This window comes from Tupaia chinensis, unplaced genomic scaffold (genome assembly GCF_000334495.1).
Source record: "Tupaia chinensis unplaced genomic scaffold, TupChi_1.0 Scaffold144010_1, whole genome shotgun sequence".
NCBI classification, from domain to species: domain Eukaryota; kingdom Metazoa; phylum Chordata; class Mammalia; order Scandentia; family Tupaiidae; genus Tupaia; species Tupaia belangeri.
The window spans coordinates 949,609-967,941 of NW_006203862.1; the positions used below are offsets into that span (position 1 = coordinate 949,609).

Sequence of the window (18,333 nt, forward strand, 5' to 3'; positions counted from 1 at the left end):
GCGAGCGCTTGGGCCCTATAGCGAAAACCTCCCCAAAAAAAAAAAAAAAAAAAATTTGTGAGAGTGAAAATTAAAATAGAAATAAGGTTCACTGGCATTCACAAAGTCTTATGAATACAAGTATTGTCTTTTCTATACAACAGCTGAAACTCAGTTGCCATACGTTGGTCAATTAGCATCATTTCTTCTTTGGTATCAAGGATTAAACATGCCATCCTTCCTTTGTAACACCCTTCATTTACCCAACAAATACTATTTGAGTACATCTTAGCTGCCAAAAACTGGAAACCTGGAAATAAAAAATATATTGACACATGGTCCCTGTCCTTAAAGGGATTGTTAGATGAAGGACACAAAGGGTGACAATCCTTGTGGGAACAGATACAATGGAGACATATCATTGCATTCTACACTCAGAGCTCTCCTGCACAGCACTGGAACTTTTTCAGTGACACACACTTAACAGGTCCTCTGCCAGCTCTGGTCCAAACCTGCACTTCAGGAAACATCAAGGAATAGGGTAGGTAGCATTCTTAATGCATTTCAGCACTACACCCCATCCCTAGCACATGGCTCTTCTTACATAACTGAAATCATAATGTGTAAAAATATTTTAAAGAAGAGATGAAATGTTTGTTTTGAACTTTTTCAGCATATTGAAGTTTTAAACCCAACTATCAGGCTAAAGCAGACAAAATTTCCTCTCAATAGTAGATTTTCATGTGTCTACCTCTCTCTTCCTCTCGCCAGCTATGATTATTAACATAAATGTCTCCCAATTTGGAAAGTTCATTGAGGCATAATTTAGAACTAATTAGCTCGGGCAATAGTATACAGTTAATGTACAAGTTAGGAATTTAATGTCACTACATAAAACCAAGTCTTTGTGATTATCCAAGTACCAGCTGTGCACGGATCAGGAACACAAGAGGAACTTTGTTAATTTCCATTACCTAGAGGAAAATAATTAGTTGCATTGTAGGTAACTAAAACAAATGCAGCTATTTTAATTTTAATTTCAGTCACTGAGGTTGATAAAACTCACAATTGGTCTATCTATTTATGAATATCATGAACTCGTTATCACAGAATTAGCAGATTATATGTTAATCTTCATGTTCATAAATTAATTGGTATAATATTCATTGGATGATTGATATATTCTTTTAGGGGACATGAAATAATGACCAAATCATGAGGTAAAAGGAATGATTCAAATACCCTCAGAGAGGATAATGTAACCAAATTTTCATAAGACTTCAACACATTATAAAAATCTCATTTATCTCATTATCTTTTCCTTCAAACATGATAAATTGACTCATTCTCTTCCACACCTTGCAAATGTGGAAATCATTAAATACAGTACCAGGCCATTCAGATATCTCAAAGATGCTTTTAAAAAAAATGCCAAGGAGATCAAAGAATTGTTTTAAATTTTCTGGAGCTTTTCGGAAGCCTACAATGTGCAAGTAGACATAAATATTATACAACGAAAATATCTGAGGCGATCTGACCAGAGGCAGATAAACAGTCACACCTTTGCCCTAAGATCTAGAATGAAGGCATAGACCTGCAAATCTTGATTTTTACAAATCCATCTCACTTCATGTTTTCAGGTCATTAATTAAAGGCATTTTTGTACATCTCTAAACATCTTCCAACAGATTAGTTTTGCTACACAAGTCCAAATAAGAGCTTGAAAAAGTATTTGAGCCCGATGTATATCTATACAGCTTTAGTCACTTATATTCCCTGAGTCTTAGTTTCTTATTAGAAAAATAAGGATAAGGACAACTCTCTCATAGTACTGCCTGAGAAATGAAATGTAAAAAATGATCAGTATGCCATAGTATTATTTTTGTGAGAACTGTGTTTCCTCTAATTGTTCTAGATTGTCAACTGATGAACATGCTACCTGAACCACAAACTTCTTTTTATTGGTAAGTGTCTATGGAGAGAACTTACTGATGCAATCAAAGGAAACAAGTTAGTGACACAATACATTTAATGCTTTCATCATTGCTGTTGTGTTGTACATTAATTGCATATAAGTAATAAGCTATGGATATAAGCATCTATAGTTAGTATTACTTTTATAGTCAAATCTATTTTATTTAAATTTCCCTCTTCTTATTTTGTCCATTCTTCACATCTGTAATCAGCATTGGTGTTAATTTTTTCAGTGGCTTCCATATTCTCATTTACAAAACAATCACCCCCATTAAAAGACAGAACCCCTTGCCCTTGCTCTTACCCAAGGCTTGATACTTCAGGCCATGCTAACCTTTTCCTCTGAGGGATGTGGTTCTAGAGGCAATGAAACATCTAGACCATGAGGCCACATCTTTGTTCTCCTTGGAGGGCAATGGAAGATGAGTTGAGAATAAAGAAGAGGAAGCAAGTCAGTATTCATCAAAGTATTCCGAAGAATTTGGCACTACGATGCTTTACAGTTTTATACCTACATCTCACCACTCCCATAAGATAGCTATTGCTACTGCCTAACTTCTACAAGTGAAAAAGTTGCACTAAGTAAATGTCCAGTAAGTTTCCCAAGTACCCAACTAGAAAGGAGCAGAATGAGAATTCAAATTGATATATCCTCCAACAAAAACTCTCTACTGCTATCAGAGCAGAAGTCTTGAACTCCAAAGTATGCAGGTGTGTGGCCCAAGGTAAGCAGCACCCAAGGACATGGACTTCTGAATCCTGGAAAAAAGAATTTTGAAAGAAAGATGAGAAAGATCAGGATCAGCAGATGGCATAATGGTTACATCACTGAACAGCCACATGACCGACCATGGCCAGCCTAGCAGCTTAAAACTCATGCCAGGCACGTGTGTGTGCATGCCCAAAATCCCAAGAGGAGAATTGAGGAGAAGGGATTGCAGCATGATCATCTCACCTTGGGGATGATTTCTCATTTTCTGTCTCTGTCTCTCCAGCAAGCACACACACCCTATAGTGAAAATCTCTTTATAAAAAAAAAGATGCCGACGACAAAGATTAAGGATTAATGGGGAAAAGGGAGAAGGATTTGGTCAGTACATGATCATTTTTGCTATAAAAATTTCACCCTGGGAAAGGTAATGGATGAACTCAAAAATATATCACTTTACCCAGGGAAGTAGAACCACAAAGAGCAATATGAGAAGAAGAGATTGCTATAGGAATTAATGTCTATGCGATATTTTAAAGAGCAAGAGAAACAAAAGTCTGAAAGAAGGAGAAGACATAAGAGTCACTAACCAGTTACCAGGAAACACTGACTCATGTAGACAAAGGAAAGCTTTCAAGAGACCCAAACCACTAAGCCCAGGTCATCCTCTACAGTATGGCCATGCAAGGGAGAAGACTAGCAGGGAGAGAAACAGTTATTTGGGAGACAGAAAAAAATATCACTTTTAAGGTTAACACTAGCTAATATTAGGAATATAATAATGTATGTATTATAATAATGTATAGATATAATAATTTAGAGATACTTATAGATATATTCTAATATTGATTGATATTAGATATTGATAACAATAATTTATTAAAGTCTCGGTTTAATCCTAGCATTATCAGATAATTCAAAGCCTAGATTTTGAGGAACTCTTTGCCTCTTACATTATAAAATATCATTGTTTTTAACAAAAACACATTAAACGGATGATGTCATTTCAAAGTATAGTTTTTTAAATTTCAAACATGAAAATATTTTTTATAGAAAAAACTACTAAACCGGCCGGCAGGTGGCGTGGTGGATAAGGGCACTGGACTCCCATATGGCAGGCCACGGTTGGAGTCTTGGACTTGGTGGCTTGCTTTCTCACTTTCCCTCTCTCATTCTCTTCTCTGTGTGTCTTTCTGGTCAAATTAAAAAATAAATAAGTAAAATGAATGAATAAATAAAATTAAATAAAAAATTCTTAAAAAAAAAAAAAAACTACTAAATCTTTTTATAATAAAAAGATTGAGGACAGTCTGTAGCCTGGTATGGTTAAGGTAGCTGGATCCTACATGACTGACTGGTTTGAGTCCCAGATCCAGCAGCTTGAGAAACACCCCAGGGGGACCAGCAGTTAGCGTAATGGCTATGTCACTGGACTCCCACGTAGTCGACCACAGTTCAAGTCCCAGACCCGGTGGCTTAAACTCACGCCAGGTGCGTGTGCATGCGTGCCCAAAATCCCGAGAGGAGAATGGAGAAGAAGGGATTGCCTCATGGCCATCCCCACCTGGGGGGTGATTTCTCACTTTCTGTCTCTCTGTCTCTCTCTGTCTGGCGAGCGCACGCACCCTATAGCAAAAACCTCTCCAAAAAAAAAAAAGAAAAAAAAGAAACACCCCAGGTACTGTACATACATACCCAAAATCCAGAATGAGGGGAAGAAGGGATTGCAGTGTAATCATTCTCCAGAGGTGTATTCTACCTTTCTCTTTCTCTCTCACTCTTTGTCTCTCTGGCTAGCACAATGTGTCTGCCGGCAAAATTTTTAAAAGAATAAAATGTCTTACAAGCATTATAGAATTTTACTCACCTCTCACAGGTTTCCTTGTCAGTGTGAAAAAGCATGCTAAGCTGTCAATTGTGAAGATTCTTCTTGTATTCAGAGAACTGAAGGCCTGTGACTCCAACAGCCAAAAGGGTAAGATGTGCTTGGGATGTTTGCTTTCAAATATCTGAGGTAAGAGAATGATTCTGCTCCTGTTTTCTACAACCACAGAAAACAAATCTTATCAGAATTCCAATGGATGCTCTAGCCCATCTGAGATGACAACAATTTACTAAGGCTCCCTACTGGACCCACCAGATAAATAAACCTTAAAGGACACCAAAGAAAAGGGTCTCCAGCTTCCTTTTGAAACAGTAAAACTAACAGCTTTCCAGGCAAACCCTACTGAGCATCAAAATCTCTCTCTTCGAAGTGATACCTCAGGCAAAATGGAAGGATCACTGGATTGAGAATTTAGACATCTAGTGGTTCTTGTCCTGTCTCTGATACTAATTAGTCGCTTCGTCCCTCTGAGCCCTACTTTGTGATCATTAAAATGAGTGAACTAGACCATTTCTCTCTTTTTTTCTTTTTGTTATAGAAGTCTAAAACTGCCCAGAGTAATATGCTCAATAAATTCCAACCACTCTCAGAGCAAAACATAATGCACAAAGTCTTTGATCTGCCTAATACCAGTCTGTCTACTAATTGGAGCGCCTCAAGTCTCCATTTATATGGAATCCCATCTATGGGATTCTTTTTACTTACAGGAAGACACCAAGGTTTAAGAAACAGTTTTCTTAGGTTGGTAGTACTTTCTTGTAAGACATTTTACCAGGATTCCTAACAAGAATAAGCAATACCTTATTCTTTTGCAGATCCTCAGTAGTTATCCACATTGCTTGTGACATTCATTGTTCCTTTGAATGTCATTAATAACCTCATAAGGTGGACAATGCTGGTGACATTATATATATATATATATATGTATATGGAGAGGTTTTTAGCTATAGGGTGCATGCGCTCGCCAGACAGAGAGAGTCAGAGAGACAGAAAGCGAGAAATCACCCCTCAGGGGGGATGGCCATGCCGCAGTCCCTTCTCCATTCTCCTCTCAGGATCTTAGGCACACTTGCACATGCGACTGGCGTGAGTTTAAGCCACCAGGTCTGGGACTTGAACTGCAGTCGACTAAATGGGAGTCCAGTGACATAGTCATTTCACTAACTCCTGTTCCCATTATAGATATTTTCTAAAAGAGGATTCTAAGGCCAAGGAGGTTAAATGGGCTGGAAAGAGCCATCAGGATGTTTGTTAATAAAGAGACATTATGCTGCAAGACTTGTAGTTATATGTTCCTTTTGCTGTAATTTCCTGGGGAGATTTTTAGATTATAAGGTCTACCACAGAATATTCATTTTGAGTCACAAAAATTATATAGGGTGATTGGAAACAAGATTTTTAATAGAGAGGTGTTACTTTGCTGCTCATTCAAGCAAACAAGTGGCCAAAGTAAACCCATTGACCACGTGGTCAGCTTGTGTCCAAACAGAATTGTCTTCATATCTTGGCAAGAATTGCTAGTCTGCATGTTCTCCAAGTTTATGTAGCTCAATGTCCTGCACTACAAGTGGCAAATTTAATTGCCTTCAAAGACCCGCCAAGTACCTTAAATCAGTCAGAAAGACAAGGTGTAGAATAATAGGAAATGATGACTTTGCTGAAGAAGAATCAGCTCCAGCCCTTAATCAGCTCCAGCCTATTGCTACCATTTGTAAATACAGGCCCATTATTTCCAGATTTTCTCATTCTTCCAGAGAAACTGGATTCACCTATAAAATATCTTCATTTTTAAAGATCAGAAACAAATTCTATTTTATGTTATACTGGGTTAAAACAACAACAGGCACCTGAAGGTGGTACAACGGTAGAACTTAATGTTCTGTGAGACAGACCCACGTGGGATATTTGCTGGTGTGCATTCAGAGACATCCCTGAGTACACTAGAGCGCATGTACCCATGATCCAGGCTGGCTGAAGACAGGGTAGGTCACAAAGCTGGACCCTGTTGGGGATGCGGTATCTCTCTCTGTCTCAGTCATGGAATAAATTTTAAAATAAAACAAAACCAAAACCCGCTCTCCTGTCTAAGTCTATAGGACAGATGAGGCAGCAGATCACAAAATACAGTGTTATAGTCTACTCAGCGAGAAATAAGAGCACATCCAGACATAACCAAATTTGTTGGAGTTTATTGATTAAGCTGGCGATTATGAGGGGACTCATGCTTCTCAAAACCCTGCAGCCCCAAGTGCAAGGTGAGGGGTAAGGGGTGCTCATAAAGGCAAAAATCACACTCTTCTGGGTTGATGTGGCAATCACAAGAACCAAGGGTGGTGGGCTTGAAAGGGTAGGGGGTAGGATTTTACAATGTGAGAGCAACAGCAAATTACAGAAGCAAGACAAGTAGGTTAATCATTCCTAAGGGTATGTTCCAGCCCTACCTAAACACAACAGAATTTTTTTTAATACAATGGAATCTTAATGGTCTTCATGGCTCAGGGCAAGGGGTCTGGGCCTAAGAAACATCTTAGGGTAGAGACTTTAGGGTTATTTAGCAAAGACAGTAGGAGTGTTAATCACTCTGTTTACTCTAGGCAAAAGGAGAAAGCAAGTTTCCAATATAAGGAGTTCAAAATGGAGGCCTATTTCAACAGTTTTTGCTGAATATTAACATTAACACAGAACGCAGTTAACTAGGAACCAGCAGATGGCATAATGATTATATCACTGGACTCCACATAGTCAATCACAGTTTGAGTCCTGGACCCAGAGGCTTAAAACTCATGCTGGGCACATGTGCATGCATGTCCAAGATTCCTGAGAAGAGAATGGAGTAGAAGGGACTATGGTGTGGCCATCCCTGCTGGGGAGGTGATTTCTTGCTTTCTACTTTTGTTTCTCCAGTGAACATACATGCCTTAAAACAAAAATGACTCTTTAAAAGACAAAACAAAACAAAAAACACAGTTGATTTATGAGTCCATGAGTTCCAGAGCAAAGAAATTACAACAAAGTTCTAAGGGAATAGAGTCCAGTGAAAGGTAATGGCAAGAGCATAGTTACCATGGGTAGGATGAAGACCAATGTAAGTGAAGTGAGTGCCTAATTTTGATTCTTCCTGTTTAAGATCCAGCCTTGCAGCATTCTGTGTAGTTCTTGAGTAAACTGTGCACTCTGCCACGTCTAGGCCTTTCCACATACTGGTCACAATGTCTGAATAACTTCTGTACCTTCCCCTCACTTTTATCCATTATCTTGTCTTCATGCTCCAAGTCTCACTTGTTCTGGATACTGCGCAGCAACACTACACCCTAACCATGTACAGCGCGAAGCTCTGTGGCCCATCACTCACACAGTACTGTGTCTGTTTTCTTGTATTTCTTCCTGATGAGTCCAAAAACTACTTGAAAACAAAATCTCTACTTTATCAGCACTTCTAGTCTCAATTTTCAAAACATATAAATGGTGAACCATCTCTCTTCAATGAATATATGCTCAGTAACAATGTAATGAAGATCTTTTTCATACCCTTTCAGATTATCAATTTTAAAGGTAAAACTGTATTCTAAATATGGAAGTGATAGCATTCCAAATTTCAAATTATAGATCATCCTAAAGACAGCTTCATATCTATTTTTTAAATTATAATTAAAAGTAGGTCCTTTCCCATTCCCCCTGACTTGAAAGCACCTATTTAATGGCTGGATTGTTGGCAGCCATATTGTGTTCGTAAGAAAAGTCTAGAGAATTGCAGGCATGTCGGACCTGACATCATTGAGTCATTGAATCAGATCTACCATCTGATAATGTCTGGACTTTTCATTAGAAAATAATAAACTGTTTTATAAAATTCTAAGTTAAAATAGTTTAAAGGGGAATAGCATTTTAAAAGTATTATTCTAAAAGGAAAGGTCTGTTCTATAAAGGTGAATAAATAACATTATACTTTGTGTAAACCAATAAAGTACCTCAGAGGAAAAAATTGCACACACTAAATTATTATTATCTGCTGTCTCTCAAACAAATACACAGAATTACTCACTAAATTGAAAGGGTACATTATTCCATCAGAAAATGAACAGCCTTCAGGAATCATGAAATTTGTACATAAAGCAAATATTTAGTTACACAAGACCCAAAAAAATAAGGTAAAAATCTATATGACTTGGGACCAGCAGTTGGTGTAATGCCTATGTTGCTGGACTCCCACGTAGTCGACTGCGGTTTGAGTCCCGGACCTGGGTGGCTTAAACTCATGCCAGGCACGTGTGTGTGCATGACCAAGATCCTGAGAGGATAATGGAGGAGAAGGGATTGTGGCATAGCCGTCCATCCTGGGGGGTGATTTCTTGCTTTCTGTCTCTCTGTCTTTCTGGCAAGCGCATATGCTCTATAGCAAAGACCTCTCAAAAAAAAAAAATCTACACAACTCTGTATTTCTGGTGGAACATAATAAATGAAAACACCTCCACAGTTACTTTAGAGACATTGGCTATGGAATTTTTTTTTGGAGTTTTTAGAAAATGCACTTAAAGTGAATTTTGTGTAGTTCTTGAGTAAACATGCACTCTGCTACTTCTGGGGAAAAAAACAGGAAATTTTTAATTTGTCAACTGCTTCAGTTTATTAAGAATTAATTCTTAATAATTAATTTAATTTAAATTCAGTTAGGATTTTCAAATAAAGGACAACCTAAATGGAATTGGATTTTCTTTGTTCTGTTAAAAACTTTTGTACAACCTGTTAAACTATGGTTGAAATATTGAATCAAATACAACATTAGAAAGATAAAAATGAAAAAAAAAAAGTAACATGTTTTTCCAGGAGAATAGAGGGTGAATAAAGAGCATTATTCAAACTCTGAATAAAGGACGATGTTCCCAAGTCACCTGGTCTTGGGCTGCCTGGTCAGAGTCCTCATCTGAAGTGGAGGGACAAGTCAGGATAATTCCAGGTACCTTTGAGATGATCAGAGGTTGTTGACAAATGAGATGGAGGAATTTAAAAAGAAAGGAGGTGAAGAAGAAAAAGATAAGCCAAAAGCCAGAAATCCCCATAGAATATGAGTAATTAAATCAACTACTTACAGATAAGATGTGACTAAAGCACTAAACAACGGAGGCAATTGATTAAGCAGTAAAATGAAAAAAACAGAAACAACTATCCTATTAGGGCTAGTAAAAACAATAAAACCATGTTAGACCCTTTAAGAGTATCAGTCCAATTTTGGTATTTAGTTAGCAATATATAATGTGTGTATTAATAATATGTGTATCAGATGGTATAAGTACTAGAATCATTTGTATATTAAAAGGCCACATGGCAATCTCCATAGGTTTTGATAAACTGTAGAGAGAGCTCTGAGTACTCAATGCCAAAACATTTTTTTTTCCTTTCAACGTATACTCTAACAGCCACTAAAGTGAAATTACTTGCAAAATGGTTTAATCATAATCCAAAATGCTAATGAATGAGGGTGTTATCTGCAAACATCATTTAGGAGGCAGATTTTTACCAAAATGAAATCCGCATTAGTTATGTGATATGAAAAACAGAACCAGAAAAAGCCAGAGGGGAGTTGTTCAGATCTTTGCCAAAAAGCCTTTGTGCATTTACCTCTTTTCTATGACTGCTGTACACTGCTATGACTCTCAGTAAAGAGAAAATCTCCATCCATAATGTCAGGCTCACATTAAATTTTAAAAGTGCACACAGTGGGAATCGTAATGTCACACCAGGCTTGCTGTCCCCACACACTGAGATTTCACTATTGGCTGTAAAATACACACGTGGACCTCTTTGTGCCTGGAATGTTATTCATGAAGAAAGAACATGCAAAACAGAGATTATGCACGCAATCTGTGAGACAAAAGAATGGACAGATGAAACAAATCTGGATGAGAAGAGTCAATGGATCAGCCTCAGAGAATGGAACGAGTGAATAAGTGCTTTAGTGCCCTTTTTTTTTTTTTTTTTTTTAAATTCCTAGATTGTGTATGTGCTGGCCAGATGTTAAAGGGAGTGATAAAGCACTTCCTATGGGGGATGACCATGCCACAATCCTATCTCCTCCATTCTCCTCTTGAGATTTTGGGCACACACACACCCCCACTGTGTTTTTCAAGTTGCTGGGTTGGGACTTAAACTGCATGATCAGACATATGGGATCTAACTGTCTTAACCACAACACCACTGGCATGCCTGGAAGTGTTTCTGCAGTTTTTGACATGCAAAATGGCTAGATATTCAAGTCAGAGCTTGGTAGAAAACTATCAATTATTATTTTAATTGTGATATCTAAATCTGAGTAATATCAAAGTATTTAGATATTTTATTTTTAAACACCTCCTTTACCAGTGCCCACTGACTTAATTCAAAGGGCTTACTTAATCCACCTTTTTACTGCCATGTATAAGGATCTTATAAAAGATTTGGGCTTGGAGCCAGCAGGTAGCAGAGTGGTTAAGGCACTGGATTGTCACATGGCCAATCAGTTTGAGTCCCAGACCAAGTGACTTTAAAATTGTGCAAGGCACATGTGTGTGTGTGTGCCCCTAGTCTTGAGAAAAGAATGAAGGAGAACACATTACAGCATGGTCATTTCCCCCAAGGAGAGAGTTCTTACTTTCCCTTTCTCTGTCTCTCTGTAAGTGCATGTGTCCTATGACCAAAAAGAAAAGAAAAGAAAAAAAAAAAAGATTTGTACTTAGCTCCATATAAAACACTAGTATATAATACAGGTAGTATTACACATCACTGGATCAAAGATAGTCTTTTTATAAATGATTCCAGATTAGTCATTTGGAAAAAGATAAAATCAGAATCAATTCCTCATACAATATACAAGAATAAATTCCAAGTGGATCTAAATGTAAAAATAGAACTGTGTAAATACCAGGTGAAATTAGATGGGTGAATTCCTCTTCAACATGAATGTAGAAAAAGATTTTCTCAGTGTGATTAAAATCCATACATGATTAAAGAAAAAAAAGGGATAAATTCAACTAAAAGAAAATTAGTAATAATTTTGGAAGGAGAAAACATAAGCCTGGTCAAATAATGAAGTACAAGTAAGGAGAAAATCTCTGAAATACATTCAATATTGCATACATCACAGATAAAGGGCTCATATTTTAACATAAAATAGAACATTTAGAAAATGAAAGAGGCCTGGTCACAATGGTGCATACTGTTAACAAGCTGTGCTCTGCAGAAATGTTTTATCACCTGGTAATGATAACGTGTATTCTCACCTGGACTGACCTGAGAACTATTTCATGTTGGGTAAATTCTCTTTACAAGCCAAATGATGAGTAGCGATCAATGTTTGAAAAAATATAAGGAGGATAATTAAAATAAAATAAAATGTTTAAAAAGATGCTGTGCTCTGTAGGCTGGGACCACCAAAGAAGCAGGGTGTTATTCCTGACTCATTTTGAAGACCAGCTGTGGTGACAAACACCTGCAATCCCAGTGATTTGGGAGTCTGAAATAGGAAAATTGTAAGCTCACATTTGACCTGGGCAAAATAGCACAGCCCTGTCTAAAAAACAGCAGGATGTGGTGGCACATGCCTATGGCCTCAGTTGAGAGCTGAAGCAGGAGGATTCTAACACAACAAGATTATGTCTTAAAATTATATATGTAAGGGATTTATTACCTGTTGATGATATCATGTATAGTATTCTCAACTGGATGGGTCTGAGAAGTATTTCATGTTAGGTAAATTCTTTTTAGAAGCCAGATGATATATAGTGATTGAATGTTTAAAAAAATAATGAGAATAATAATACTAATAGTCTGAAAAAAAATAATGAAAAGCTATTTGATGATGATAGTAATGTCTTTGTTTTGACTGATATGCATGATATTCCTGCTAGAAAAAGAAATGTAATACACCGTAAAGATATATGTTTCAATGTAATATTAAAAAGATTATGATCATAAGTAAAATTATTTATATATATATGAAAAATATCAAAAATCCTATAAATACACGGGCAAAAAAATATAAATAGGGAACTTACAAAAAGATTCAATGGTCTTAAAGCATAAAAAAAAAAGTTCTATCTCATTACTAATATTAGACTCAAAATAAAGCTACAATGAGATAGCACTTTTCACCCTCCAGATTGGGAAACACACAAAATCTCCATAATAGTTTGATGCAGAGGCTGTGGAGAAACAGGCTCTTTCATACATGGCTGTTGGGAATGCAAAATGATATAAATGCCATAGAGGAGAATTCAGCAATATCTAACAAAATTGCATATGCATTTACCCTTAAGCCCAGCAATTTTGCTTCTAGGAACTTATCTGGAAACCAACCTTCCAACAATATAAAAATACATACACTCAAGTTGTAGCATTACTTTGTCATTGCAAAGCTTAGAAACCATCTAAATGCCCAATCATGAGAAATTTTGAATAAACTTTGGTACAAACATACAATGGATACTATACCATTGTAAAAAATGATGATGATGAACTTGTCTACAAGCCAATATGGAGATCCTGTGAAGTGAAAAATCAAAGCCCCAAAACAGTATCCAATAGCATTGCCTTTAAGAAAGAATGGGAAATAAAAACATATGTCTGCTTATCTTTACCCAAAAAGATAAATTTTAAAAATCACAGGAAATGAAACTCAAATATGTTGGTTGACTCAAAGTAAAACGGTGAAGACAATGCAAGGGGTATGGAGGTAGCGACACTTCTCTTGGTAGGCCTTTTCATACATTTTGACTTTAGGAAGAATGTTAATGTTTGACATATTCAAAAAATTAAGTCAACAAGGATGGGAAGAGAAGAACCTGAAACACATTCTCCAAATAAATACCATAATCACAAAGGAGCTTCAAAAAGCTTCAAATTCATGAATAGCTTATTTGCACAATACATGTTATCCATAAACTTTTTGAAGATCCTCCACATAACAAAGGTCAAAAAGAAGAACTAATCTAGGCCAACTTCATGGCCTGGTGGTTGAGAAAACCAATTCCCACACGACCAATCACATGGTTGGAATCCCAGACCCCACAGCTGTAGGAGCACTCCAGGAAATTATACGTATGTACTTAAAATCCTGAAAATAAGGAAAGATAGAGAAGGAATTTAGCATGACCATTCCCTATGGTGGGGGAAGAGGTGCTTCTCCTCTCCTTCTGTGTCTGTCTCTGTCTCCTTCTGGAAAGTGTACACACCTTCTAGCACAAAGAAGAAAGAACAATAACTACTCCAAGTAACTAGTAAACAACATTCACTAAATGCTCTCAGTCTTGGACTGAGCAAGAAGATGGGAGGACTAGAGGGGCCATCAGGTGGCAAAGTGGTTAAAGCACTGGACTCCCACATGGGAGACCACAGTTCAAGTCTCAGACCCAGTGGCTTGAAACTCATGCTTGGTGCATGTGTGCCCAAAATCACAAGAGGAGAATAGAAGAGAAGGGATTGCTGTGTGGCTATCCACCCTGCAGGGGAGGGTGATTTATTGCCTTCTAGCTTTCTGTCTCTCTGGCAAGCACACGCACCCTACATCAAAAAACTCTTAAAAAAAAAAAAAAAAAGAAGGAGGAGGAGGAGGGAGAAATAGAAACTTGAGATTCTGAACTCTTTTTAGTAGGTCTTTTTTTGTGATATATATGGGTGAAGTCATTCTGAAACTATTATATGTTAACTGTTGTTATAAGAAAGAAGTATTTGTTTTTTGTTTTCGTTTTTTTTTTCCCTAACATTCATTCCCTGAGCATCATCACAGCGTACTAAATGTAATCTCCCATCTAGAATAAACTGCACAGTGACCCAATCAAGCATGTAAAAAAACGGTAAAACTATTCGTACCATTTAAAAAAAAAAAATGGATATTTGATGGCTGCAGTGAGCGGTATGGGCCCAGTTGGGTTCTACTTTATAGTATGCTCTTTTTACCCAATGGGGTTTAGGCCTAAAGTCAGACTTGAGTTCATGTAGAGACATGTGTCAGCTGTGATAACTATTGGAGAGACTTAGACTAATTAAGATCACTGACAGATCATTTGGGGAGGGGTGAGGCACGGAGGGCAATCGGGGATGACAGGGACAATGTGGGAGGAGGATGGGTCATAACAGAGGGAGGGGGATGGGGAATCTAGGATGGTAAAACAAAAGGCAAGGTATGCAGGACACAAGAATTGGGAAATTATTTGCTGAGAACATATATGTTGACGTGCTTGATTGAGCCAACGCACAGTATATATTGGATAGAAAATTCATTTGTGTGTTGCGATGGGAAAAAAAAAATTATAATAAAAAAAAAACTATAAAAAAAAAAAAGAGAAGAGGATAGAGAAAGATAGCAAGTGAACAATAGAGGGGATGTTAGTGAGAAACAGATATGGTTTATTATCTGTTGAAGATGACGTGTATAGTATTCTCAACTGGACTGGTCTGGGAAGTATTTCATGATGGGTGAAGTCTTTTAACAAGCAAAATGAGAAATAGTGATTGACTGTTTTAAAAAATTATAATAATAATAATTATTGGGAAATGCATGGAAAAGACTTTGAATGATAAAGCGGGGAGATCGATGCCTCTGTATTGACTGACATGCATGGCATTCCCTTTTGAAAAAGCAATGGAAGTCAATGTAAAGTTATATGTAATCCAATGTAATATAAAGAAGATTATGATAATAATAAAAAAAAGAGTTTTAAAGTAAAAAAAAAAAAAAAAAGAAAAGAAAGAAGTATTGAGCCAATAAGAAAATGTGTTGATGTTTTGGAGGCCAGGATTCTCACTGCAAGAAAAAGGATATGCAAATATAGAATGGAGAAAGGCAAGAAAAATTCATTGGAATCAGAAGTGTTGAGGTATAATCAAGGTATCTAAATTATATAGATATATATTACATGGGTTTATGTTTTGATATTTATGTGTATATCATGTGTGTGCATGTAGATGCATATATGTGTGTGTGTGCATGCATTTATTTATTTTCTGGCTCTGTCCACCAAAAAATCTAGAAGCAAAGTCATTGCATGAGCAACGAGCAGTTAGCCTCAGATCTTGATCTCTAACATCAATCCTCACTAAAAGAAATCAGACCCCATTGAAGAAATTACTGAAAGCTGGGCTGGAGAAGGATAAGTATGAGTCTGAAATGTTTTATTATACCAGGTGAAAGGAAATGTGCAAGAGAATAATGGGCATATGACACAGACACACACAGAGCCAGCTTGAAGGGACTCTAGCCAAGTCTGAGCTAACCTGAGCACCAAACTATGGTCATATGCCACACAAAGACATTTCAGTCAATGATGGGTCACAGAGAAGGTGGTCTCTAGTCTATACCATATAGCTTAGACATGTACGAACCTATACATCTAGGTATGTGTAAGTACACTCTGATGTTTGTACACCATGAAACAACGATGCATTTCTCAGGAAGTATCTCTGTTGTTAAGCAATGCATGACTATAAATAAAAATAATTATAGATGATTTGAGGTAAAATGTGATATGTAAATGGGAATTCATAAATCCATATAGACAATACATATTCTATAGCATGGATGTATGTGTCCTATGGAATTCATATATTGAAACCTAATCCCCAAATTGATGGTATTAAAAGGTAGGGCCTGTAGGAGGCAACTTAGTTATAAGGGCCCTGCTCTCATGAATGGAATTTAGTACACTTATAAAAGAGGCTCGAGGGAGTTTTTTCATCCCTCCTGCCACTTGAGGGCAGAGAGACAGTGCCAGCTATAAGGCAAGAGTGCTCACAAGATGCTGGCTCAGCTGGTACCTTCACCTTGAACTTCCTAGACTCTAGAATAGTAATCTTGGACTTCCCAGACTACAGACTAGTGAGCAGTTTCTGTGGTCCATAAATTACCAACTGTGAGGTATTTCATTAGAGCATAACAGACTAAGACACACATATGCATACATACCAAGAAAAGGGAGAATTCTTGGTTGTAATAGAATCTCACATATTAACTGGTAAGTGTGGAGGGAATGCTGAAGTGGATCCTTACCATTGTGTTACCATCATAATAAAGGTTGGTAAAAGCAAGAATCATCAATGGAAGTCTAATCTAAGGGGAAATCTTAATGAGAAACACAATATTTGCATGATCTCAAAGTGTTTCTCCACAAACCGCTTATACTTTTAAGGTAAAAAAAAAAAGTAATAACTTACTATTAGAGATATAGGACAATATTTATAGTGTGTGATGAAAATTGGCATTACCAGTGAAAGGCAGTTGGACATTGTGTACCTCCAGATGGGCCAGTCTGAGAAACACACAGTATTCCATATACAATATTCTGACTGCAAATGCATAGCCTGAATCTAATCACGCGAAAACATCAAATTCAAAATGAGGAGACTTGTTTTTAACAAGTGGTGGGACTCTATCTTTGAAAATGTCAGTGTCATAAAAGAGCATAAAAAGGCGGTGAAATGTTCCAGAGACTAAAGAAACATGACAACTAAATACAACACTTCCTCTAGATTGGATCCTGTACTAGAGGAAAAAGAAGTTATAATGAATACTGAGCAATAAGAAAAGCAAAATCCAAATTGAGTGAAAATACCAATGATATAGTTACTGAAATTGACAATCGCTTTATGGTTATATAAGAGGATATGCCTATCTGTGAAAAATTTTAAACTATTTAGGAATAAAGGGCCATGATATGTAAAACTTATTTTCATGTAGTTTTTTTCTGAGAGTTTTTTTTTTTTTTTTTTGGCTATAGGGCGCGTGCACTCGCCAGACAGAGAGAGAGAGACAGAGAGACAGAAAGCGAGAAATCACCCCCCAGGGGGATGGTCACGCTGCAATCCCTTCTCCTCCATTCTCCTCTCGGGATCTTGGGCACACACGCACACGTGCCTAGCGTGAATTTTAAGCCACCAGGTCCGGGACATGAACCGCAGTCAACTACATGGGAGTCCAGCAACATAGCCATTACGCTAACTGCTGGTTCCCTTTTCATGTGTTTTTTGTAAAAATAAAACTATTATATTCGTAGAGCACATTATACATACATATGTATTATGTAGAGATATGTGTGTGCATATACACTTTATGTATGCAGATACAGAAAAAGAGTACACAAATAATTAAGCAAATTGAGTAAAGCATCAACAGATGAAGCCACATAAGGGTTAACTGTTGTTCTTTGTACCATTCTTATTCAAGTGACTTTTACAAGTTTTAAATTATATGCAAATAAGAATTAAAGAAACCTTATAGACCTTGGAGAAATGTTTGATGCCTTACCAGTAAACTTCATAATGTATAAAGCTTAAAGAAAAAAAAAGATTTATAGATATAGATATATACACACACACATATAAACATATATGTGGCAAAATAAACATTTATGAATTAAAAACACTGACCTCAGCTGGCTCATCTAAAGGTGAACAGAAGGAAGAGATTTGAATGTTCATTTGGATTAGAAGATAAAGGTCAGTCTCTCAGGGGTGGTAAAAATCAAAGTGAATGAAATGAGTTACCTCCCTAACATACAGTGATGGAAAGGGAAGGTGCTGTTCTTGGAAGCATTAAGACTTTTCATTGAGACTCAAAATTACTCCGTTCACCAGTAAAATGCATCTTTCCAAAGGATTACATCCACATATTCAGTTTTGCTCTTAGGTTTCAAATTGTTGGAAATTAAGCTCTAGGATTATGTTGTGCCTTTGGGCCCTTGGATGATATTCTCTTTCTTAACGTCAATATTTTACTGCTATGAAGAGAGTCACAAATATCTGATATACACATTCTAAGAAA

The 18,333-nt window shown here is 36.9% G+C and overlaps 1 long non-coding RNA gene across 1 annotated transcript in view; it reads right to left on the minus strand.

The window, feature by feature from the left end:
- Nucleotides 1-2,614: 2,614 nt before the first annotated feature.
- Nucleotides 2,615-18,333, minus strand: part of LOC102473264 (uncharacterized) — a 36,285-nt gene continuing 20,566 nt past the window's right edge. Inside the window, exons 2-3 of the long non-coding RNA XR_337038.1 lie at nucleotides 4,530-4,703; nucleotides 2,615-2,712 (exon numbers count right to left, since the gene is read on the minus strand). This is a non-coding gene — a long non-coding RNA (uncharacterized LOC102473264). The remainder of the gene's footprint in view (nucleotides 2,713-4,529; nucleotides 4,704-18,333) is intronic.